The 26017-nt window shown below is 42.8% G+C and overlaps 1 protein-coding gene across 2 annotated transcripts in view; it reads left to right on the top strand.

Annotated features, from left to right (window-relative positions):
* Nucleotides 1-821: 821 nt before the first annotated feature.
* Nucleotides 822-26017, top strand: part of LOC126457998 (probable multidrug resistance-associated protein lethal(2)03659) — a 266562-nt gene continuing 241366 nt past the window's right edge. For both annotated transcript variants that reach the window (XM_050094769.1, XM_050094770.1), the window contains exon 1: nt 822-966. The gene's annotated coding sequence lies outside the window, so the exon portion shown is untranslated. The remainder of the gene's footprint in view (nt 967-26017) is intronic.

A 26017-nucleotide genomic window follows, 5' to 3' on the forward strand; every position in this document is an offset into this window, starting at 1 on the left:
TGCTTCATCATTCTTCAAAAAAAAAAAAAAGTTCTTAGAAACAAACAGCAACAATTGTATCACTGAATCATTAATTCTTGTTTTAATAAAGCGCCTATAAAAACTAAACGTAATTTATCTTCTGTCATTTTAAAAATGGAAGTGTTCGCCGGCCCGAGTGGCCGAGCGGTTCTAGGCGCTAGTCTGGAACCGCGCGACTGCTACGGTCGCAGGTTCGGATCCTGCCTCGGGCATGGATGTGTGTGGTGTACTTAGGTTAGTTAGGTTTAAGTACTTCTAAGTTCTAGGGGACTGATGACCTCAGAAGTTAAGTCCCATAGTGCTCAGAGCCATTTCAACCATTCCTGAATGAAAGTGTTCAAAGAAAATTCTTTTTCATTCTAAAGTTAGGCGGTAATGTTGATAATGGTCGGAGGAGCGGGGGGCGAGGGTTACTAACTAATATCTGGTTGCAGTGGGGGGCGGGGGGGGGGGGGGGGTAATGGTCTCAAAAAGCTGGGGAACCACTGGAGTAGAAGTTGTTCGAAGAAACTTAACTTCAGATCCTATGTTTGTAAGAGTTTGTTTCATTATTTCCAAGAGTTTTTCTGTTTCTTGAAAAGTGTGCTCGTGCATGTCGGTAACGGCGGAGACGACCTGCGACACCCCGCGGCGGGGGTGGTCGGCCGGCCTCCACCTGACTGCCGGCGCCTGGTAGTTCGCCAGCATTCGTGACGTCACGCGGCGGTCGATAGCTGTGCGTGCGGCGGTGCCTGTGTGTGTGTGTGTCCCTGCCGGGAGCAACCCGTGCCGTGCCGACCCGACCCGACTAGACTCGCCAACAGTCTGTGCGCGGCTGCCGTGCAGGGAGGTCGCCGTGCAAGTGCCGAGTTCGCGTACGTGGCGTCTTACTAGGGACGAAGCTCCGCGTATCTCTGTGGACACCTGTGCACCAGCCACTGTGTCGTCGTCGACGGAATCCGACAGGTATGGCGGCAGCGATTGTTTGTGACGCGAAAATGTGCAATTCGTACAAGTGGACAGTGTCAACCTCCGGGCGATGTTGTTTTAAGACAGCCCTAGACTACGGTATCGTTTGCAGCGACATGCCCCCGACACTTTTAGTAATTCATTCGCCCAAAGATCAGATCACGCTGATGCGTTGTTTGTCAACTCAGTATAAGGAAGATGTGATACATATGCAAAACACACGTGTTTAAGACAGCAGGACAGGAAAGGTGGTCGGTTGAAGGACACATCCCGGCATTTGCCTGAAGTGGTTTAGTAAAACCGGGGAAAGTCTAAATCACGATGCCTAGACAGAGCACGAACCTTCATTCTCCCGAGTCTAAGACCTGTGTTTTAAGAAGTGCTTTACCTCAGCCAGATATACCTAACATAGTTCGTATACTTATACATACATGGAACAGGTACTCCTTAGTTAAACGGGCGTATTAGAACACGTATTCGTGGGTTTGCTACGGTACTGCACTTCTGCTAGCTGTCATGTGGCTGTAGCAGGCGAAGAACCGGTTTGCTCATAAAAGGAGTAATCTGTTGCACGAGGCTTGCGGTCGGTAGGGAAATGTGAAACCCCTACACGGCTGGCAACGTCCAAACGAGAAGTGCATAGTATACCAATAGCAATTATTAGAAATGTTACTGTGAATCGCTCATGAGGTAGTCGACGTCTTTGTTACGTAAGTAAGTAAATATCAAGCCAGCGTTATGTATAACCACGATAAAACCTCTAAAATCTTTGTTTTGCTGCTACTTTTGATTGTCTACCATTCGGCAGTTTTTAGAATGTATACTAGATGCCCATACGTTTAAAATGCCTCATGTCCATATAGTGCTGTGATAAGTTGACGTAGAGCGTAGCACATAATCTAGTCCATGGTTATGTTCTGGGCTATGTGATGTGCCACATCCCAGTTCCTCCTAACTTCACATAACCAAATAGACATACAATTTTAAAATACTGTATGCCACATGCTCCGTGATAGTAATACTGAAGTAGGCTAGATAGTGACTTACTGTCGAAAGTAGGTGCAAAACGACAAAGATTTTAGAAGCTTCATCGAGGTTGTACATGACGCGGTCATTAATGAAACCTGCGGAGCACAACTTAAAGAAGACTTTTAATATTGCCCGTAAGAAGATTTAGAAATACGGAAGCGTCCGATCCTGCTCGTCTGCTTTGACCCATGACGTCACAAATATGGCGGAAACGACCATAAACCGCGATTCCTATATGGCACATATAAAGTCGTTACTTACACATTATGATGACGAAAATACATCGAAAAACACACACACGTTCCACAAAAAGCCTAATGACACTAACGGGACAAGCGCGGGAAATAGGGGGTTTTGGGGTGGGGACAAACTAAATATAAACAAATTTAGACACCCACCCCCATACAAAACCATGCAAAACGACGAATGAAACCGACATCACAAAACTCCCCAAATACCACTAAACACAATATCTGGAATCGAACACTTCCCTTGACCAGTTATCCTTACATCTCCACATACAGCCGTCCCTGGTCCGAGATGCCTCATTTCTTCACGACATACTGAACACTTCACGACTTCATCCAAAAATCCGAATAGTTGAAGAAATTTTTTTTAGAGACAACGCACTGTCCCCATCATAGCCGACAACCGAAAACTGTTGATCCTGTCAGTCATATCCATACCTACCAAAGACATAAAGAAAGCAATTTACCAAAATTCACACACGACGCCACACTCGCAAACTAAACCAAAAACATCACCTAACACACCACCAGAGAGCACCACCGATCGCATCAAAAAGACATCTACAAACACGCCACTCTCACAAACTAAATTCCGCGCCGTCGTGACGTCACACACAACAGCCTTACGTCACGGGTCAAAGCCGACGGGTGGGATCGGACGCTTCGGTCGACCCGAAGATTTCACACATCTGGCGATTTGTCGAAAGTCCAAACCGACAGCAGTCACGATCTTGGGAGTAACTCTCAGACTGACCAGTAAACTATTTTGAGCAGCAAGTGAATTAAATTGTGTGGGGTTATGTTTCAACAATAAGTGCACCAGGAAGAAAGTCACTGCGCGCGCACACGTACGCACTGACACTGTCTTATAAGAGTTACTGCGTTAGTTTTGCCGTTAACGTACTGAAAAATAGCTTTTTTTGTCTACACTATCAAGTAAGCTTGACGTTGAGCATTTAATTCTGGGCGCTGTGGTAATTGCTGAGGAAACGGAATAAAAACTATTCCTGTCTGCGAACAGTTAGTATGTTAGTGTCATCCTGTGATGGTAATATATTGCACCGACTCACACACACATTGCTAGCTGAAGGTCAGGAGATCTTCCTGTGCAATACTATAATACAGGCTTTCCCAAACTATTCTGCCGTAACAATGGCGTTTTTTCTTCGAAATTTGATGAAAATAATTTTTTAAATTTTTGATTTCTGTATTATTAATGATGAAACTGAAGTAATAATGAAATAAAACAAGCTTTTTATCATTTTTAATAAATTTTATTAACCTTCATAATAAACAAGGTGTTCCATCAAAGTACCAGGACTCTCAATGTTCCTTCAGGGTGTCTACGACCCGGGAGATCCGGGAAAAACCCGGGAATTTTTTCATCCGGGAAAAACCCGGGAATTTTTTCATCCGGGAAAACCTGGGAATTTTTTAGAGTTCCGGGAATCTATTATTGTTTTAGATTTTAGTTAAATTTTTGTGATTTTGACTGGTTAGAATCAATACTCCAACAAAGGATATTACTGTATCCCGCTTCTGCAGAATAATACTGCAGCAACAAAACATGAACGAGAGGAAAAATGAACGAAAATAAAACTTAAGTCGCAAAGGAAATGCGCCATATACAACAGCAAAACATAGTGCTCATACAAGCGTCTGCCAACAGCAAAGTGTGTCATATGCTTTCGGAAGACTATGCATTGCTTCCTAACAACAAATTGCCTCCGATGAGCGTGACGTCAGAGCTATTTACATTAGATTCGTTTGAGCAGTTGCGGGCGGGCTCTTGTGCATCCGCAGTTGAGTAGCGTTTTAGTAGTACCTTCTCCCGCTTCTGGCTACGGATGTGTGGCTGGGCGCCACTACCTAATATTGTCCCGGTTCGGAAATGTAGATCCTGGGCTATGCACAGAGCAGTCTGAGCTGTAGTGGGGAGGAGGGTAGTCTCCACGTGACCCGTGTTTACGTTTAGTGATTTTGCTGTTTCCTCTTCATTTATTGCTCTCACATGAAATGAAAACAAAACGGATTTCTGTGACCGGGATCTATCAAATGAATTAAAATACGTTCACATGTTTACGGAAGGCTAAAATTTTCTTCACCTTTCTGACAGTCAAGCATTAATCGCCTTGAAGTTATTTTTGTCGGTTTGCTAAAGAGATTTGACTTTTATTAATCTTGAGCGATGAGGCAGTCAATTTATTTGAAACGAAGTGTTTAATTTCACACTGTTGGTTAGTTTCAACTGTTCGCTGCATTTCAAGTGCACGTTTTCCATTTTCTAGCTCGCATGGCATTATGCCATAATAAAGAACCAAACATGAGACAATACAGTACTGGTACTCAAGAAAATTTGCATCCGAATCTGGACATACGAATGTGCACTTTAAGCCGAATTATGCATTTAAGTATGGTTGACGAAATTCCTATACTCTTGAAGTATCCTCTGATGTCTTGTTTCTTTTGTGAAATAGCGCAAAATCTTTTAATATTTTACGCGTACGAACATAAGAGCTTCCTGAGTCATCGTAGGTGCGCAAGAGCAGGGGCGCCTGTTATCTGGCGCTCTCTGGCAACTGCTGAAACGAATCAGTTTCTAACACGTCACGGGAAAATATTGCGAATGGTGGTTTGAAAAGCTTTACTTTTTGAAAGTAAATTTCCTTTTACACAAGATGAACTATGTGCGAGAATGTACGATGAATTTCTTAAATCAGATGGTCGTATGACTCTCAATTAAAAATCAACTCTTTGATGACGACCATCTAGCAGAATTTCGAGCCCAGAAGGTCAGAAATTTACGTCATTATTAAAAATTTTACTGGCACATTTGTGTGATATATCTCAGAGTGTAACACGCGCAGAAAAGATCAACATTATATGTGGAAGCTTAGCTTCTCTTGCTGCTTATTAATCTTAGAGACCACGATTATATGTGAAAGATTTTTTTTTCTTGTAGCAACACTATGTATGTTAATTTAAACCGTTAACTTTTCCTATTTGTATTTTCGCGCTACTTAGGAGTGATCTTGCTATTGGCTGACTACATCACGTGTTGTATGCAGTCTTCGGCTGGCGAGATCACGTGACATCAGCTATGACTGGCTTACAAAAGCGCGTCGCAATCTCGATTTCAATGCTTTGGAAAGTAACATGAGGTGTTTGGTGGAATTCGAAGTTATACCTTCATAACAGGAAACTATGTAGCGTACATGTTGCTGCACATCAAAGATCTTTCCAAAACGCGTTTTTTCTCCCCTTAGTTTCGTTTTCTAAAGTGCCGGGAAATTCTACGTCGCCATATAAAACCATAAACATTCAAAGTACTGATAAATTTTACAGTGCCGAGGAAAAGTATATTATCACTTAACACGGGAAAATTGTATTTTCACCCGGGAGAAAGTGTATTTTCAACCGGGAAATCCGGGAAAAATCCGGGAATTTTTTTTTCCTCGTCCATGTATACACCCTGTCCTTCAGAGTGGAAGTTTGGGAGCCCCTGTACAATCAGTGAAATGTAACGAAACCTCCAGTCGTCGCCGAGAGTAACACACTGGGGGAACTGATCTCAAGCCTGCTAAACCGGTCTTACACAGTAGAAAGCACCTCCACGTCTGTTAGCTGACTGAGGTTCGCAGGGCACAATATAATATTAGAAACAAGATGTGCAAGGTCTTAAATCACAACTTCGTTTCGCCTGTTTACTTCAGTATTTCATGCAGCAGACGCATGCAACTTGTACTATATTTATGACCCCAGTTGTGTAACATGAAGCACGTGGTACTAAATGCAGATACTGTATCTACATATGAAATGCTATCTCAATGGCCGCCGTGGCTGACTAGATTTCCTGTAGAAGCTGCAGTTGTCGCTCACACGTCGAGGAAAGATGTCAGACCAATAGACGACACTGAGTTTCTTGTAGCTCTGACTTTTACCAAATTATTTTCGTTGTGAGACTCTTCACGTATTTTGCTCTTGTATGTGGTCTTGATATGAAAGTATCCTGTCAATAACTGTTACTTTGTGGTAGTGAAGTGACTACTTTTCACGATTTCTGCTTTACTTGAAGCATCGTGCGTATTTTGCCTAGACTTATTTTAGATTTCTTTCGTACTCGTTGCCCCAGCGACATACCGGTACTGATTAAGTGGATGACTTGCAATTTTTGAAGGGTTATTACCCCCTCCTCCTCCCTCCCCATTGTTGAAGTCTACATGTAAATGTTAAGACAATAGCGCATCACATTTTTTTAAAAAAAATTCTCTGTATTATTTCAGTTCGACTCTAGAATAAAAACCCACTGACGATGGCTTAATTGGCGACGAAAGTTGATTCGAGGAAATCATATTCTTATTCAGGGAAGCGTTCAAGGTATTATTCCTGGATCGGACCCAAACTGATTACTGGTATACTTTAAATTTAACTATGCAGATAACGAAAGTGCAGTTAATTTCGATACTAAGTTCTGGTAGTCCAGTCCAGATTTGGATTTTTAAGGTACTGAACACGTATTAGTCAGTAGATGAAATGAAGCTGCAGCTGTCCAATTGAAATCGATAAAGTTCTGATTTATACCATCCACATTCTAGCTACAGCTTTACATTTTGGGATAGTGAAGTAAGATGCTCATAAAATGACATACTTGAACAAATACAGCAACCAAGCACGTTTGCAAGCTTTATTTACGCCAATACGTATTGTGGGCTTTCACACATCTTCAGTTGGCATAAATACGCTTGTATCCTCACATAACATTGTTTTTGTCGACTGCGTTTTGGACGCTCTTTTTTCGCATTTATGTACATAGGCGGCACACTTTTGGATCCAGTGACGCAGCGCAGCATTCGCCATGGCGGCACCAGTATACGCAAAGGTGTGTGCGCCATGCGTTTGAGTCGGGAAACGAGGAGCTAAAAGTTAAAGAATAAAACAATTGTAGTATTCAGAATGCAGTCGTTAAAAACTCTACACTGACGATTGGTGACAGGCCGATAAACTTTTTGGCGTAAATGAAGCTACATAAAGAGGGTGGTTGAGATACTTCTTTAAGTAACTCATACTTTAGCTTCGGAGCTCAGTAGCCATTAACAAAACGAAAAGGTTTCTTTCATTGAGACCGCTACCAGCTAAACGATTTGTTGCCTTAAATTACTTAATGAAGCAGCACGTTTGGATGTGTAAACCTAATCTTCAGGCTACGATGGTAATGCAAAAGCATTTAACAAAAGTACTTACAGATACTGAAGTTGTTCTCGACAGTGTTGGCAGAGAAAGGGAAAGAAAACGTAATATGAAGGAATTTCACTTCGTTTGTTGGTCCGCTATTTGAAGAAAAAAGAAAATTAGTACTCACGTTTTCGTACGATATCTGGGAGCATGCTTCTTGTGATGCTATTTCTACTTGAGCTTGTTAACCACTGTTTATAAACAATACCAAGGAGCCATAGCAATGCAGAAGACTGAATTTGGATGATGGTTATCGATGATATAAAAGATTTTAGATTATATCGTTCTTTTATTTATTTTTTTAACAGCGGTTCAAATGGGCTGTTAATGCCGCACAAAATAAACGGTTTCTGAAATAACCAATTTTAGGTTTTTTATTCCTGTTACATACTGTAATAAACGTAGAAATCGAACAAAGATTGAAAAATTTTGACTCCTTCAGTTTCAAGATATATAGAATCAAAATATTAAATTAAATAGGCAAATAAAAAACTGTCTACCATTGGCTGCTTTTCTCGAAAAGTGATGTGCTTGACTACTACAAAAAAATCACCAGTATTCTGCTATTGATTCTAATTTCCTGAAACTCTGCTCAAAAATCATGTTGTAATTGGGGATGATACTACTATTTGGACATAACAAATAGTCAAAGCTAAAGGGTGAAAAATGAGGCTGAAAGACTATTTTGGGTGTTAATTTGCTCGTTTTGAAGGGCCAAAAGCAGATACCGCATGTTGTGTAAACAGGACTTATATTATATCGCAGGTTTGTTGTGGCTACTCCCGTTTTTAATCTTTAAAGGCAAATGAAGCATTGTACATCACTGATACCGCACTTCGTAAAATAATTCCAGATTAGGGATGGTGCCATTCTGTAATACAGCGGATGTTTGACAACGGCAATGAGAAACTGCCATACAGACCAGGTGAAAGTCCTGCACACTGCATGAACACGCGTACCATCTAATGAGCCACGACCCATGGTAGCAGGTACATTATAGTCTGAGCAGTGCTGTACCAAACCTTACGCCATTTGTTTGTTGCCCGTCTGTGTCGCAAATGTCATTAAGATAGCACTGATCGCTTTTCCCATTTCTTATAATAACGCGATATTTCAAAGCATTGTACAGTTTACTAACAAAACCTACCCGTTCTTTAAAAATAACTCTTTTACCCAGTAATTAGTAAAAAAAACACCTGACATAACGGCAAACAAATACCGAAAAATATGGATTATTCAGAACTAAAGTAACGGTATCAGTTTTAACAAGTCGGTTTTTCCCATTCCTAAACTGAACACACAACAGCAAGAGAGCCGTTTAATACGAGAAGTAGTGAGCATTTAAAATTCCTTGTGTTGAATAGCAGACCAACAAACGTCGTGAATATTGCCTCGCATTAGGTTTTCCTTCTTTCGCCGCAGGATAACCGCATCACATGTAAAGATTATACAGAACAACTTTTATACTAATAGATGTGTGCATTTGTTAAATGTTTTTGTATTGGCATTGTGCATTGAACACGTTTATGCCTCGAAACATGTTACTTCATAAAATAATGAAAGTGAACAAGCTTGTCTTTCATAGTGATCTCCAAAAACCATTTTCGTGTATTTGAAACAGTCGCTGTCGGTTAAGTCAATATAGCTTTAAATCGCCGTTAACAAGGTTAAGGTAACAGAAACATCCTTTGTGATAGTGCTGCAGTTACTGCGTAATCGTTTAGAATACACTTGTCCTAAAGACCAAAGGAAAAAACAGGAATCTATTTTTTAAATGAGAAAATGTAGCTTGAAATAGCAGGTAACTTGGTTCGATGGAAAGAGATATTAGCGTGAAATTAGTGTTGTCAATAGTAGTAACCTCCCAGGTAGTTGGACCTTTAAGGACGTAACCGCTGACGAGTGAGTGTGTTGGCGCTGGGGAGACTAGCGAGCTGACTCGGTTTCCGCGAACGCAGCTGTTGGCGGAACTGCTTTCAAGTCGTCGCTTCGGCCGGCCGTGACCGCGTGGGCAGGCCGGGAGAGAGGAGAGGAGGGAACAAAGGAACGTCTGCAGGCAGTCGCGCGTGCCGGCACCACGACGAGCTGTCCTGCTCACGTTCCCAAGGCGTGCTAGCTGGGCAAGAGGACACTGTTTTCCTTGTGTTTTCTTCCGTAGAAATTAGATTCAGTCCCGTCTTTCGACAACAAAGTATCTCCTTGCATCGGCGTGAATGCTTCTGCAGCCCGTGCATTTGAGCGGCCTCGCGCAGGCAGCTGCAGTTACCAGCTGCTGCCCTGAGTTGTAACTGCTGCGAGGGGCTTGCGACGAGAACTGCGCATGCGTAGAAGCGCTGAGAATGTGACGCAGAGTCACATGGCAACTCAAAACCAAGTCGCGTCGCACTCCTCAGTACTGAGCGATGGAAGTGAAGTGACTGTTTGACGGACCGTCCGTTTTCCGTCAGCAAGCGGAAGGGCACGAGAGGCCGACTCGCCAGACGATCGTTTTCTCGTTCACTCTGTTTTTCAGTGGAATTGAATGTTTTCCAATAACTCTTCGGGTTTAAGTGGTTTCACAGATTGACACAAGACTGACGGTTAAATCAGTTATATGAATGCTTTCAATCTCCGGGTTTCAGTGATTGCACTTCATACTTTTTCGGTTATACAGGGTGGTCCACTGCTCGTGACTGGGCCAAATATCTCACGAAGTAAGCGTCAAACGAAAAAAACTACAAAGAACGAAACTCGTCTAGCTTGAAGGGGGAAACCAGATTGCGCTATGGTTGGCCCACTAGATGGCGCTGCCATAGATCAGAGATATAAACTGCGTTTATTAAATAGGAACCCCCATTTTTATTATATGCTCGTGTAGTACGTAAAGAAATACGAATGTTTCAGTTGGACTACTTTTTCGCTTTGTGATAGATGGCGCTGTAATAGTCACAAACATATGGCTCACAATTTTAGACGAACAGTTGGTAACAGGTAGGTTTTTTAAATTAAAATATAGAACGTAGGTGCGTTTGAGTATTTTATTTCGGTTGTTCCAATGTGATACATCTACCTTTGTGAACTTATCATTTCTGAGAACGCATGCTGTTACAGCGTGATTACCTGTAAATACCACATTAATACAATAAATGCTCAAAATGATGTCCGTCAACCTCAATGCATTTGGCAATACGTGTGACGACATTCCTCTCAACAGCGAGTAGTCCGCCTTCCGTAATGTTCGCACATGCATTGACTATGCGCTGACGCATGTTGTCAGGCGTTGTCGGTGGATCACGATAGCAAATGTCCTCCAACTTTCCCCACAGAAAGAAATCCGGGATCGTCAGATCCGGTGAACGTGCGGGCCATGGTATGGTGCTTCGACGACCAGTCCACCTGTCATGAAATATGCTATTCAATACCTCTTCAACCGCATACGAGCTATGTGCCGGACATCGCTATTCTGTCATACAGCGAAACATCTTGTAGTAACATCGGTTGAACATTACGTAGGAAATCAGCATACATTGCACCATTTAGATTGCCGTCGATAAAATGGGGGCCAATTATCCTTCCTGTCATAATGCCGCACCATACATTAACCCGCCAAGGTCGCTGATGTTCCACTTGTCGCAGCCATCGTGGATTTTCCGTTGCCCAATAGTGCATATTATGCCGGTTTCCATTACCGCTGTTGGTGAATGACGCTTCGTCGCTAAATAGAACACCGCGTGCAAAAAGTCTGTCATCGTCCCGTAATTTCTCTTGTGCCCAGTGGCAGAACTGTGTACGACGTTCAAAGTCGTCGCCATGCAATTCCTGGTGCATAGAAATATGGTACTGGTGCAATCGAATGATGTGCGGATTAGCCGCGACAGCAGCTAAAACACCTACTTGGGCATCATCATTTGTTGCAGGTCGTGGTTGACGTTTCAGATGTGGCTGAACACTTCATGTTTCCTTAAATAACGTAACTATCAGGCGAACGGTCCGGACACTTGGATGATGTCGTCCAGGATACCGAGCAGCACACACAGCACACGCCCGCTGGGCATTTTGATCACAATAGCCATACATCAACACGATATCGACCTTTTGCGCAATTGGTAAACGGTCCATTTTAACACGGGTAATGTTGTTGTTGTGGTCTTCAGTCCTGAGACTGGTTTGATGCAGCTCTCCATGCTACTGTATCCTGTGCAACCATCTTCATCTCCCAGTACCTACTGCAACCTACATCCTTCTGAATCTGCTTAGTGTATTGATCTCTTGGTCTCCCTCTACGATTTTTACCCTCCACGCTGCCCTCCAATGCTAAATTTGTGATCCCTTAATGCCTCAAAACATGTCCTACCCACCGATCCCTTCTTCTAGTCAAGTTGTGCCACAAACTTCTCTTCTCCCCAATCCTATTCAATACCTCCTCATTAGTTACGTGATCTACCCACCTTATCTTCAGCATTCTTCTGTAGCACCACATTTCGAAAGCTTCTATTCTCTTCTTGTGTAAACTATTTATCATCCATGTTTCACTTCCATACATGGCTACACTCCATACAAATACTTTCAGAAACGACTTCCTGACACTTAAATCTATACTCGATGTTAACAAATTTCTCTTCTTCAGAAACGATTTCCTTGCCATTGCCAGTCTACATTTTATATCCTCTCTACTTCGACCATCATCAGTTATTTTACTCCCTAAATAGCAAAACTCCTTTACTACTTTAAGTGTCTCATTTCCTAATCTAATCCCCTCAGCATCACCCGATTTAATTTGACTACATTCCATTATCCTCGTTTTGCTTTTGTTGATGTTCATCTTATATCCTCCTCTCAAGACACTGTCCATTCCGTTCAACTGCTCTTCCAAGTCCTTTGCTGTCTCTGACAGAATTACAATGTCATCGGCAAACCTCAAAGTTTTTACTTCTTCTCCATGAATTTTAATAGCTACTCAGAATTTTTCTTTTGTTTCCTTTACTGCTTGCTCAATATACAGATTGAATAACATCGGGGAGAGGCTACAACCTTGTCTCACTCCTTTCCCAACCACTGCTTCCCTTTCATGCCCCTCGACTCTTATAACTGCCATCTGGTTTCTGTACAAATTGTAAATACCCTTTCGCTCCCTGTATTTTACCCCTGCCACCTTCAGAATTTGAAAGAGAGTATTCCAGTTAACGTTGTCAAAAGCTTTCTCTAAGTCTACAAATGCTAGAAACGTAGGTTTGCCTTTCCTTAATCTTTCTTCTAAGATAAGTCGTAGGGTCAGTATTGCCTCACGTGTTCCAACATTTCTACGGAATCCAAATTGTTCTTCCCTGAGGTCCGCTTCTACCAGTTTTTCCATTCGTCTGTAAAGAATTCGCGTTAGTATTTTGCAGCTGTGACTTATTAAACTGATAGTTCGGTAATTTTCACATCTGTCAACACCTGCTTTCTTTGGGATTGGAATTATTATATTCTTCTTGAAGTCTGTAGGTATTTCGCCTGTCTCATACATCTTGCTCACCAGATGGTAGAGTTTTGTCAGGACTGGCTCTCCCAAGGCCATCAGTAGTTCTAATGGAATGTTGTCTACTCCCGGGACCTTGTTTCGACTCAGGTCTTTCAGTGCTCTGTCAAACTCTTCACGCAGTATCGTATCTCCTATTTCATCTTCATCTACATCCTCTTCCATTTCCATAATATTGTCCTCAAGTACATCGCCCTTGTATAACCCCTCTATATACTCCTTCCACCTTTCTGCCTTCCCTTCTTTGCTTAGAACTGGGTTGCCATCTGAGCTCTTGATATTCATACAAGTGGTTCCCTTCTCTCCAAAGGTCTCTTTAATTTTCCTGTCGGCAGTATCTATCTTACCACTAGTGAGACAAGCCTCTACATCCTTACATTTGTCCTCTAGCCATCCCTGCTTAGCCATTTTGCACTTACTGTCGATCTCATTTTTGAGACGTTTGTATTCCTTTTTGCCTGTTTCATTTACTGCATTTTTATATTTTCTCCTTTCATCAATTAAATTCAATATTTCTTCTGTTATCCAAGGATTTCTATTAGCCCTCGTCTTTTTACCTACTTGATCCTCTGCTGCCTTCACTACTTCATCCCTCAGAGCTACCGATTCTTCTTCCACTGTATTTCTTTCCCCTATTCCTGTCAATTGTTCCCTTATGCTCTCCCTGAAACTCTCTACAACCTCTGGTTCTTTCAGTTTATCCAGGTCCCATCTCCTTAAATTCCCGCCTTTTTGCAGTTTCTTCAGTTTCAATCTGCAGTTCATAACCAATATATTGTGGTCAGAATCCACATCTGCCCCTGGAAATGTCTTACAATTTAAAACCTGGTTCCTAAATCTGTCTTACCATTATATAATCTGATACCTTTTAGTATCTCCAGGATTCTTCCAGGTATACAACCTTCTTTTATGATTCTTGAACCAAGTGTTAGCTATGATTAAGTTATGCTCTGTGCAAAATTCTACAAGGCGGCTTCCTCTTTCATTTCTTCTCCCCAATCCATATTCACCTACTATGTTTCCTTCTCTCCCTTTTCCTACTGATAATTTCCAGTCACCCATGACTATTAAATTTTCGTCTCCCTTCACTACCTGAATAATTTCTTTTATCTCGTCATACATTTCGTCAATTTCATCATCATCTGCAGAGCTAGTTGGCATATAAACTTGAACTACTGTAGTAGGCATGGGCTTTGTGTCTATCTTGGCCACAATAATGCGTTCACTATGCTGTTTGTAGTAGCTAACCCGCATTCCTATTTTTTTATTCATTATTAAACCTACTCCTGCATTACCCCTATTTGATTTTGTATTTATAACCCTGTAATCACTTGACCAAAAGTCTTGTTCCTCCTGCCACCGAACTTCACTAATTCCCACTATATCTAACTTTAACCTATCCATTTCCCTTTTTAAATTTTCTAACCTACCTGCCCGATTAAGGGATCTGACATTCCACGCTCCGATCCGTAGAACGCCAGTTTTCTTTCTCCTGATAACGACGTCCTCTTGAGTAGTCCCCGCCCGGAGATCCGAATGGGGGACTATTTTACCTCCGTAATATTTTACCCAAGAGGACGCTATCATCATTTAATCATACAGTAAAGCTGCATGTCCTCGGGAAAAATTACGGCTGTAGTTTCCCCTTGCTTTCAGCCGTTCACAGTACCAGCACAGCAAGGCCGTTTTGGTTAATGTTACAAGGCCAGATCAGTCAATCATCCAGACTGTTGCCCCTGCAACTACTGAAAAGACTGCTGCCCCTCTTCAGGAACCACATGTTTGTCTGGCCTCTCAACAGATACCCCTCCGTTGTGGTTGCACCTACGGTACGGCCATCTGTATCGCTGATGCACGCAAGCCTCCCCACCAACGGCAAGGTCCATGGTTCATGGGGGTAATGTATCACGAAGCAAATACCGTCCGCACTGGCGGAATGTTACGTGATACCACGTACTTATACGTTTGCGACTACTACAGCGCCATCTATCACAAAGCGAATAAAGTGGTCCAACTAAAACGTGCATATTTCTTTGCGTACTACACGAATATATAATAAAAATGGGGGTTCCTATTTAAAAAAAAAAACCAGTTGATATCCGTTTGAGCTAGCAGCGCCATCTAGCGGGCCAACCATAGCGCCATCTGATTTCCGCCTTAAAGCTAGACGAGTTTCGTTCTTTGTAGTTTTTTCGTTTGACGCTTATTTCGTGAGATATTTGGCCCGGTTACTATCAAAGGACCAGCCTGTATGTGGGGGCGTTCAATACGTACTGCAACACCTTTTTTCTGGAAGCATGATAGTTTTATTCAGGATTCCAATACACGATATTATTCCCCGATCTTTCGGCTACAAAAACCTATTTTTCAACATAAGCTCCGTTCAGTGCAACGTCGCTCTAGAATGGTCGGGGCCCACGTCTTCTGCATCAGTAACCTCCCTCGTAACATTTCCAGCAATTCCGCGTAGATGGTCCTCCGGTGCTCTTTGAGTGGCGCAACTGGTGGCAAACTGTCAGCACTACCAACAGACGTATCCAGCTGTGTAGCGAAATATTTGATCGTGATCGATCACCACGAATGAGTGTCCGCACGTTCCAACTTTGTACGAGTCACAGCTGTGTGCGGCCGGCCTGCACACGGGAGCTGCCAGGTCTCCGTAGATATTCTACAAGCGCCTATTATTATCTGCGATACTGTGGGTGTCCGTCAAAAGAGGCCGCTGTGGCCGAGCGTTTCTAGGCGCTTCAGTCCGGAACCGCGCTGCTGCGCCGGTCGCAGGTTTGAATCCTGCCTCGGGCATGGATGTGTGTGATGTCCTTAGGTTGGTTAGGTTTAAGTAGTTCTAAGTCTAGGAGACTGATTACCTCAGATGTAATGTCCCATAGTGCTTCAAAATTTAAACTTCATGTGAATTTTTGCTAAACGCTTTGGGAAAGTTGCCGTAAAGAAAAGATACATAGCAAACAAAGATAACCAAGAAAAAGAAAACTAAATGAGACAAAAACAAAACACGATCAACTATGACCCGCCTCCACGTGGCGGGACACTGGAAAAGGTGCGATCGGGTGCGGGAACTGGTGAGGAGGTTCAGCCATATCAGCTCCCATATACCGATCGCAGCGGCTAAGTGGTCAGTAAAGACCCACCTCAAGCAATTAGGTGGTGAGTCGTAAAATCAAGGCGGCAAGTGAAAAAAAAGTGTTTAGAGCCATTTGAAGCATTTGAACCGCCAAAAGCAACTAAATGACAGCTCTCGGCTTGGAACGCACCTTAGTTACACAGACACAATTTTGAAGGCTATGTATAGCGCCTCCACTTACATCGGAACTTCATGAAACTGTATATGCTGAAGGGGGAATATTCCACGATGTTCCACAACAAATGTCACCTGCAATTGGCCGGAAAAAAGTGTTGCATTATTTATTGAACGCCCCTCGTACATGAATCATGACTAAGGTCGCTAGCTTTTTTAAGACACAAATATCCTATCTTATTTCAAGGAGAAGCAAAACGTAACTCTCTAAATTTATGTATTTATTCACTTAAATAAAATTTGTTTCGTAGTTGTGGCATTAAATATGAATTTTTCGTTACTTTTAAAAGGTTAAAATACTGGTGCTACATTATAATTTTGTTTAAATAAATGAAATATTGCATTATTTAAACTACTGAAACTGCATCTCTTTCTGCTGGTTTGCACCCGTGATTTACAATTTTTATGCGGCAAATACTAATGCCGTGCATGGGAAGCAAATAAGATAGTCTTTTATTTGTTTGGTGACTTAATCACTTTTCAAACATACTGTCCCATCCCGGAAGTATTGTTTCCGCGAGAAATATTATCATTCATTCGCAATTTTTTAAATTTCTTTAATGTAGTTTCACAACGTGAATCGTCCGGTTGCGGATACCGTATATAGCATTGAACTTTTCTTGAGGACCACTTTCTATCCAGTCATATTTCTTCCATTCCCATGCCACTGAGCGTTTCGCCATTTTGATCCAGATAGGAGATAGAGAGGAGGAGGAGGGGGGGGGGGAGAGAGATCAGTGTTTATCGTCACGTCGACAGCGAGGTCATTAGAGACGGAGCACAAGTTCGGAGTAGGGAAGGAAATCGGCCGTGCCCTTTTCAAAGGAACCATCCTGGCATTTGCCTCAAGCGATGTAGGGACATCACGGAAAACCTGAATCAGGATGGCCTGACGCCGGTCTGAACCGTAGTCCTCCCGAGTGGGAGTCAGTGCCAACCACTGTCCAGACAGAAAGTTCGCTATTGCAGTAAGCAAAAACCTATTCATAAACACAGACGAAAAACTGAAATAAAAGCTATTTACTGGCACCCAATAAAAGCCAAATAGCGGAACGAAAATAACAATGACAAGTGATAACATAGCGCTGGGAACTGAACGCGCCGGGGATCAGGCGACTGCGTAGACTATTCTCATGCGGTTGCTCTCACAGGTTGGTTTCGCTCAAAAGAATGAATGGTCAAATCGACACGTAGAATTACAACAGTTTGTCGATTGTTTCATTCGGTTGTACCCATCACTACAGAGTTTTTATTCATTACTGCATTCTCATCCACTTCTAGAAATCGTTCATGATTCTGTTAAACAGCAGTTTAGACCAAAGGTCACCATACTTTAACAGGGGGCCAGATAACTGACAAAATTGCGGCTTCGTTGTAGTTCTGTACAGTATCAAGACACAATTTAAAACTGAACATGGTAAATTTAAGGCACATAGCAGCCAGAAAGGCCCTTACACAAGTGAAGGTCTCCCGGTTTTCTAAACATAAAATTTAAATGTAAATTGTATCACAAAGTGTCGTGTTTCAGATGTTTTATCAGGCATATTCAAGAACAGTCGGCGAGCCGGATGAAGTGACTGCGGCCCATAGCATGGTGACCCCTGGTTTAGACGATTCTAGCGTAAAGTGGACGGTCACAGTGAAAAATATGGCGGCTTCAGCAATCGCTACATAACATTGTTCACGGTGAATTGCGCAGTTCTGTTGTGCTGACCTGACTCAAGGCAGATGAGAACCTTCGCAAGACAAAGATTGTCTTTTTTCTGCCAATTCCCCGTACCTGCAGTAGTTGGGTAAAGATCCGACGTATGCAGGCTATTGAGGTTCACGTGGCAGATCGTGGGATATGTCCCCGAAGAACGCGATCGCACTACACAGTAAGTGTGCTCGTTCCAAAAGCCAGTCATTTGCCGCTAGTGGTTTTACCGCTTGGTCGTAACGGCGAGTTGCAGTGAGTGCGGCTGTCATCATGGCAGTGGCTTCTAAGAATAAAACAATGAAGGATGGTCTACCACCCTTTCCCTATCAAACGGCTGATAATCTGTTCATTGATCCCGTAGGTATCCGTCTTCAGTCCCTTTCACACGATCGACTGTCTCGGTCGAATGCTCGAGGCAAGTGCGTCTGCTGCAGCGCCCCTGGCGTTGTATTCCCTACTTAAGGCTTGTCTGTTTTGAGTGGTCATTTTCGTTTACACGTCAGCGCAAAAATTTCCGGTGTCGTGAGAGCTGTCTGCTGTGCAGTTTGGCATCTGAATGGTGAAAGTGACTATCCTTTTTATGGAAAAATGGAAATATAGTGACAAAACGTAGGAACAAGCAATGACAATAAGAGTTCATTAATGACCACAGTAGAATTCGTAGTCCAAGTTCTTGTTAACGGTCATGTGGTAAATTCTCTACACTCCCGAGAACTAAAACAATAGGAAAAGTGTCCTCCAAACATTTCAGAACATACACATGTATATGCTTGAGAAGATACGTACTTCCAAACACATCCGACAATATGGAGAACGCAGTAAAAAGTGCCTTTTTGCTTTATCCTTTGTATCTTGTGTTCTTTCTAAGTGACAAATAGCACCGAAAATAATTTTTCTGATTCAATAAATCTCCCTTTTTCACTGTTCTATTAATTTTCACTGAAACACATTTATGTGTTTACATTTTTATTTCTACATAAGTTCTTTTTTCTCTGTAAAACATATACTTCATGCTTTCAGGTATTTCGTTTCTTGTAGGAGAACATTAGTATGAAACCTTCTGTAACTTTTCAGTGTGCCACGAAAACAAAGGAAAAAGCATAATAAAGATTATGAAGACACGGACCATAAAATAAATTTCTATAATAGGAGTGACCTCGACAACAATAGGTTATAACTTCCGATGTTAGCGGACGCCGCTAGACTGCCTTGTCTCTGCGCATGCGCAGTGTGCAGCATACTCCGAAATTCGGAAGTCCACATTCGGCACAATCCACAGATCGTTGGCGTCACAGACACTCGCCTCGTCATTGGTTGCTGATTTACACGCATGCACGAAAGGCACACACACTTCCAGTAATCTGTTTTGACCAGGAAGTCTTCCGGGTAAAAGGGGTTTTCGGCGCATACTCGCAAAGGTTTTGTTGTATAGCCGATGATACAATTAATAATAAAAAAAATGGATAAGGGATAACTACAGTCAGTGAAGTTAAACATGAAATTATATTGTAAACCAGAGGAAACAAATTGAGGTAGTTCTGTCACACAGTTACAGTTCTTTGCACACAGTTACAAACGATTTGGCGAGCTGTCTTCCTGCTGTACGCAAGGTGTTACACAAAGACATTAAGGAAGTCAGTAAAAGTGAAACCGAAAACCAGTACGTAGAAAGCGAGAAATAATGGCGAGAGCTGAACCTCGAACATGGAAATGTAATCTACGGGAATCGATATCCGTTACAGAAACGGGAGGGGGGGGGGGGGGGGGGGGAGGGAGGGAGGGCGGCCCTTTGAAGCTTATTGCATTACTGTTGACGGACTGGGAGTGGCGCATGCAAGCGAGGCACTCGTATGACTGCACGAGTGCAGCTGCCATGGTTGCTGCAGGCTCCCAACCTCCTGTCGTGTTACTCGACTGCTGTCTGCCCCGTACATGTTGCTGCATTAGGGTTGTAAAAGTATCTTACGCATCCGTAGAGTGTCATAAGTAAGTGTAGACAACAGTAGTTTTCCTAGTGGCTTTGGTCAGTTAAGGTAGTTCCGCGTCTCCTGTACGTAAGGTGTGTTGCATATCTTTCGGGCGTTAGGTAACCTACAGAACATTTTTGTTCTACATAGTTATCTCCCTATCTGTTAAATGAAAGTTAACATTATTTACAGCAAAATTAAAATTGTCAATGTTTAATTTGTTCATTTGGAACATGAAACAGAGGGTGTTAAAGATAAAGAAAACAATACATACGAGGCCTGGAACTTAAATAGTGGCAACTATTTATTCACAACAGATACAAAAGAGTTACATGTTTGTACATGTTACTGTCCTTCAAAGTAGTCACCAATGTTGTGTAGAACCCGTTGCCAGCGATGTGGCAGGCGTAGTATACTGTTAGCAGAGCGTGTTCTGTTAACGGTGCGAATGGAGCGGTCTACTGCCTGTCGAATGTCTGGAACAGTTCTGAAGCGAATGCCACGAAGTGATTCCTTCATCTTCGGTATCAAATCGAAGTCACAATGACTTAAGTCAGGGAAGTATGGTGGATGGTACAGTACTTCCCAGTCCCATCGACCGAACAGGAGCAGTCACAGCTTGCGCTATGTGCCCGCGCATTGTCGTGCAGAATGATGGGTGGGGTGCGCAGAAAGGGTCACCGCTTCTTTCTTGTCTTGAAGACCTTAATGACACTGTCGTGCTATACGACCTCTGGCGAATTCAATCATGATACAACTCCGTTGTTCCTGTTTCGGAAACATAGTGACACCATTCCGTTAGACCGCTCGCTCACAAGTGACTGCGTTACCGCCTATTGTGCGCACTGCGGTGACGTAGGTACGAGCGAGTCCATTTGCTCGGAGTTCAGGTAGGTATGTCAACAGCGTGTGCTATCAGTGACAGTAGCAGATTCTATTGCAAAGTGTCCCCACAGCAGTGTTGCCACTATTTAAGTTCCAAGCTACGTATTTATCATACAGCGCTAGAAGGCGCAATTTCTTCGACATAAAGGTAAACTAAAGAAAACCAAAACAAAATTACATCAAATCTCGCTTCAATACTTTGTCGAACTTATATAAAACTTGTTTGTTATTCAGAAAGAACTTTCGCATTTATCAGTAGTAAAAAGGAACTCTCGCATTTGATCATGAAGGAGAACGTTGTATTGAGTACGAAATAACAATTACCTATTTATGTTTTTGCATGTAAACTGTACTTGCATCGAAAGTAATTGCTTTAGTTGCGTAAAAGCGCGGAGGTTACGCGATCAAATAATTTTTATTACTTATAAAATGCAATTTATTTTCTTTAAGAATATAAAATACACAGTGGACTAATACTGAATGATGTGTGGTTCTAATTATGTACAAAACAAACAACCAAACAAGAAAGTGAGGTGGTCGGCTCCCAATTTCCCTTACTCATCCTTTCTTCCCCTACCAACGCCACCATTACTGAGAATATTCTATTCTAAATGGTAGGATTACCAGTAATAATGGTGGCGTTGGTAGGGGAAGAAAGGATGAGTAAGGGAAATTGGGAGCCGACCACCTCACTTTCTTGTTTGATTGTTTACAACGTCATTTATGTAGTGTACCATAACTATCGAACCGTAATTTTAATAGAGCGCAAATCCTACGTTCCATCCAAGGTGATGGAGAGAGATGGCGGTAACAAGCACGTTGCGGGTACTCACGAAGCGACGTGTCTTACGCGGCTGCATACAACTGAGGCCAGGAGATCAGTTGTGTATGCTTTTGTTACTTCGGCCACCACATAGCATGCTCCCGCAGGAGGCGAAGACGTGCCCAATGCCAGAAAAACTCGGGGTGGAGGCGCTAACGGCTACAGTGGCCTCAGACTAGTGGAGTGGCTCGGCCGTTTGAAGTTCAGGTTACAGGGCCTGGTTGGACACCAGTTCGAATCTCGCACAAGTGGTGTCCCTGCGCGCTAGCGTGCGCTCTGGCTAGGTTCGAGAGTAACGGTTCGGACTTCGAGAAAATTCGCCATTTTGAGCTATTTCATTTGAGCTATTTCAATATTAATTGAATGGTGGGCGGGAAAAATATTTAACGCCTTCCACATGATAACCCGCTTTACTTGGCCTGACGTCGGTCGTGTTTATTGGAGAAACTTTTGACGTTCATATTGACTGATTTAATTAGTGAGGTTTTTAATTACACAGTTGATGGGTCATTGCTCACTACCAGTAAACTCATCTCGTCAGCATCGTGAATCTAATCAGATTTCCTCGATTAATTTCATTTCACTCTTAGTTTTCTGGCACTGGGAAGGGTAGTCTGGGTGGCATAAAGCGGACGGTCGCAATGAAAAACTGCGGCTTCAGCAATCGCTACATAAAATTGTTCACGGGAAATTGCCCCCTTTTCACGAAAACCCTACAGGAAGAGCCAAAGAAACTGGTACACCTACCTAATATCGTGTAGGGCCCCCGCGAGCCCAAAGAAGTGCCGCAACTCGACATGGCATTGACTGGACTAAGGTCTGAAGTAGTGCTGGAGGGAATTGACATAATGGATCCTGCAGGGCTGTCCATAAATCCGTAAGAGTACGGGGGGGGGGGGGAGGGGGTGGAGATCCTTCTGAACAGCACGTTGTTGCAGGTCATCCCAGACGTGCTCAATAATGTTCATGTCTGAGGAGTTTTGTGGCCAACGAAAGTGTTTAAACACAGAAGAGTGTTCCTGGAGCCACTCTAGCAATTCTGGACGTGTGGTGTGTCGCATTGTCCTGCTGGAATTGCCCAACTCCGTCGGAATGCACAGTGGACATGAATGCAGGCGATAAGACAGGATCCTTACGTGTCACCTGTCAGTCGTATCTAGACGTGTCAGGGTTCCCATATCATTCCAACTGCGCACGCTCCACACCATTACAGAGCCTCCACCAACTTGAACAGTCCCCTGCTGACATGCAGGGTCCATGAATTCGTGGGGTTGTCTCCATACCCGTACACGTCTATCCGCTCCACACAGTTTGAAACGAGACTCGTCCGACCAGGCAACATGTTTCCAGACATCAACAGTCCAATGCCGGTGTTGACGGGCTCATGCGAGGCGTAAAGCTTTGTGTCGTGTAGTAATTTAGGGTAGACGAGATGGCCTTCGGCTCCGAAAGTCCATATCGATGACGTTTCGCTGAAGGTTCAAATGGCTCTGAGCACTATGTAACTTCAGAGGTCATCAGTCCCCTAGAACTTACTACTACTTAAACCTAACTAATCTAAGGACATCACACACATCCATGCCCGAGGCAGGAGTCGAACCTGCGACCGTAGCGGTCGCGCGGTTCTAGACTGTAGCTCCTAGAACCGCTCAGCCACCACGACCGGCTTCGCTGAAGGGTTCGCACGCTGAAACTTGATGGCCTAGAACTGAAATCTGCAGCAATTTGCTGAAGCGTTGCACTTCTGTCACATTGAACGATTCTCTTCAGTCGTCGTTGGTCCCGTTCTTGCAGTATCGTTTTCCGGCCGTAGCGATGTCTAAGATTTGATGTTTTACCGGATGCCTGATATTCACGGTACACTCATCAAATGATCGTACGGAAAAATTATCACTTCATCACTACCTCGGAGATGTGTCCTATCGCTCGTGCGCAGACTAGAACACCACGTTGAAACTCAGTTCAATCTGATAACCTGTCATTGTAGCAGCAGTAACCGATCTAACAATTGCTCCAGACACCTGTTGTGTTGCCGACACCAGCGCCGTATTCTGCCTGTTTACATATTTCTGTATTTGAATCCGCATGCCTATACCAGTTTCTTCGGCGCTTCACTGTAGTTTGAAAAGTAAAAAAGTTTAGTGAAACATTAACACACAGGTTTTTGTCTAGCTTATATTCCGTATTATGACAATATTGTTTTGCGGGTGTTCACAAGAATCGTTCAAAACTTGCTACAAATTATTAGTTTCCTAGGTCTTTTTATTCTTTGTATAAATACAGAACGGTGAGAGCCAGGACGGACCCTGGGTTGCTATTTGACTTCACTTCAAAAAGTGCATATCTTACTTAATATTCTTTGAAGCGGCTTCGCAGATGAGAAAATATAGCATAAAAAGTTCTTTGAACATGCAGAGAAGTTTAGAACTTTGTAGTTGACCCTTATTTGAGAGGAACTACAGACTCAACGGCAAGTCGTTCCTCAGGCGACGGAATCTGTCCATTTCGGCCTAGGGGAACGGTTTTTGTCTTGCAGGCAACAGTTTAATAGCATGCGTAGTCTAAGAACAAATGTGCGCGACGAACGAGCGAACAATCATAGTTACCGAGTACCATACATTGCGTATAAACTGCCATACTAATTTCGCGCCGGCGACGGAGTAACAAGGTCTGAAGGTCAGTCGCTCGGCGCGTATTTTGGGCTTCCAAATGCATTGGACGAACGTCAGAAGTCAATAGATCGGATCTGTAATCATGATACTTCAAGTGTATTAGTTATAAACATGTAACTCATTACAATGCTGCTCATTAAAAGTTTCCTTAATTTTCATTGGTGTTTTAACTAGAGAAAATTTAAAACTCTAAAAGATGTATTCTCGAAAGAAGATATTTTTTTAAACTCAGAGCTACCTTCGTAGCCGATTTGTAGAGCGTGTTCGTCTCTCCCACACATACTTCTCGGAACTGTCACAGGGATGAATCGAACAAATTCGTACGCCTGACACTAATGTAAAGGTTTTGCATTTGTGAATGGAAAAGGGAGTGGCTATGTAGTACGGGCTGTGGATACTCATTACCCCATGTGCAGCCCTTAGTAACACAAATGGTTGGCCTGTTTGCGGGACGTTGCGTCGCCAGCTGTCCAGCTTTAGCGTGTGCTGAACTCTCTTCCCTGGTCACAAACCTGTTGCGCCTCGATGCGAGCTGAGCTGCACAACTTGCAGGAACGTGGCTGACGCTGCTCTTTAAGAGAAAAAGTGGACATACTTTAACGTAACATTTCAGTCTGCGTTGTACTATTGGGCTTACTACCACATTTTTCTACTCGTATTTTCCTCTGCATCTGTATTATGCGCGTCTTTGTCCAGTGTGTGACGAAGGATATATTTTTGTTTTGGCATGCATTGAGATTTCTTCCCATTCCATTCACGAATGGGGCTTATATGCCCTTGTACGAGCTGTTAATCTAATTTTTTTAAACTTTAAGAGGCAGTGCAGGCCCCGGATCTACGGTATTTCCGAACCGGGCAAAAACTTGATACTCAGCGCTCCCTCGCTCCCCTTCCATTCGAGCGTTTGACATAGGACGCCAAATTTTAAAAAATCGAATTACCAAAAATGTTTGTAGCACACATCTTTTTGAAGAATTTGATATGTAAAACGTGTATGTTCGAGGAAATGTAAAACGCATTATTTGGTCTTAAGTGTGCCAAAATGCAGTGCCACGCCTACTCATCTATTCCCAGTCGGCCGGTTTGACATCCTAACCCCGACCCCCCCTTAAAAAAACCTACAATTAATTGTCAACTACATTATGTTGCTTCTTAGAAATGTCTAAATTTTATGATATTGTACCAACTTACATTTCAGTGTAACGAGATTTTTATTTTTTCAAATTATCATCATTAACATAGGGTGTTTTTGTCGGAAATGTAGCTAGAGTGTAGACTGACTCCACAGGTGCAATAACTATACTTTATAACCTCATAATAGACCAATTTTTACAGAACAAATGTTTGTTATACTAAAGATACGCGGAACTGATCAAACAAATGTTCACTGGTCCTCTCGACTACTCGTCAGATTGTCATATCCAAGTTCAGCTCATCTTTTTCCTTTCCAAAGGGAGAACATGTTTTGGCTGTCACTCATCAAATAAGGAAAATGCGCCTTGAGGTGCTCAGCTTGTGACTTCTTAATCTTGAGTACATTGTTGTACATCTGACTGAAAGTTAACTCACGTGGAAGCTTCACGATGTTTCGAAGTGCAGCCGTACGTCCAGGTCCAGTAAACATATGCGAAGGTCCTGATCCCTCAATTTTATACTTCCTTACCCTTTCAATTTTTTTTT

Source organism: Schistocerca serialis, chromosome 2 (genome assembly GCF_023864345.2).
Source record: "Schistocerca serialis cubense isolate TAMUIC-IGC-003099 chromosome 2, iqSchSeri2.2, whole genome shotgun sequence".
In the NCBI taxonomy this organism is placed as follows: Eukaryota; Metazoa; Arthropoda; class Insecta; order Orthoptera; family Acrididae; genus Schistocerca; species Schistocerca serialis.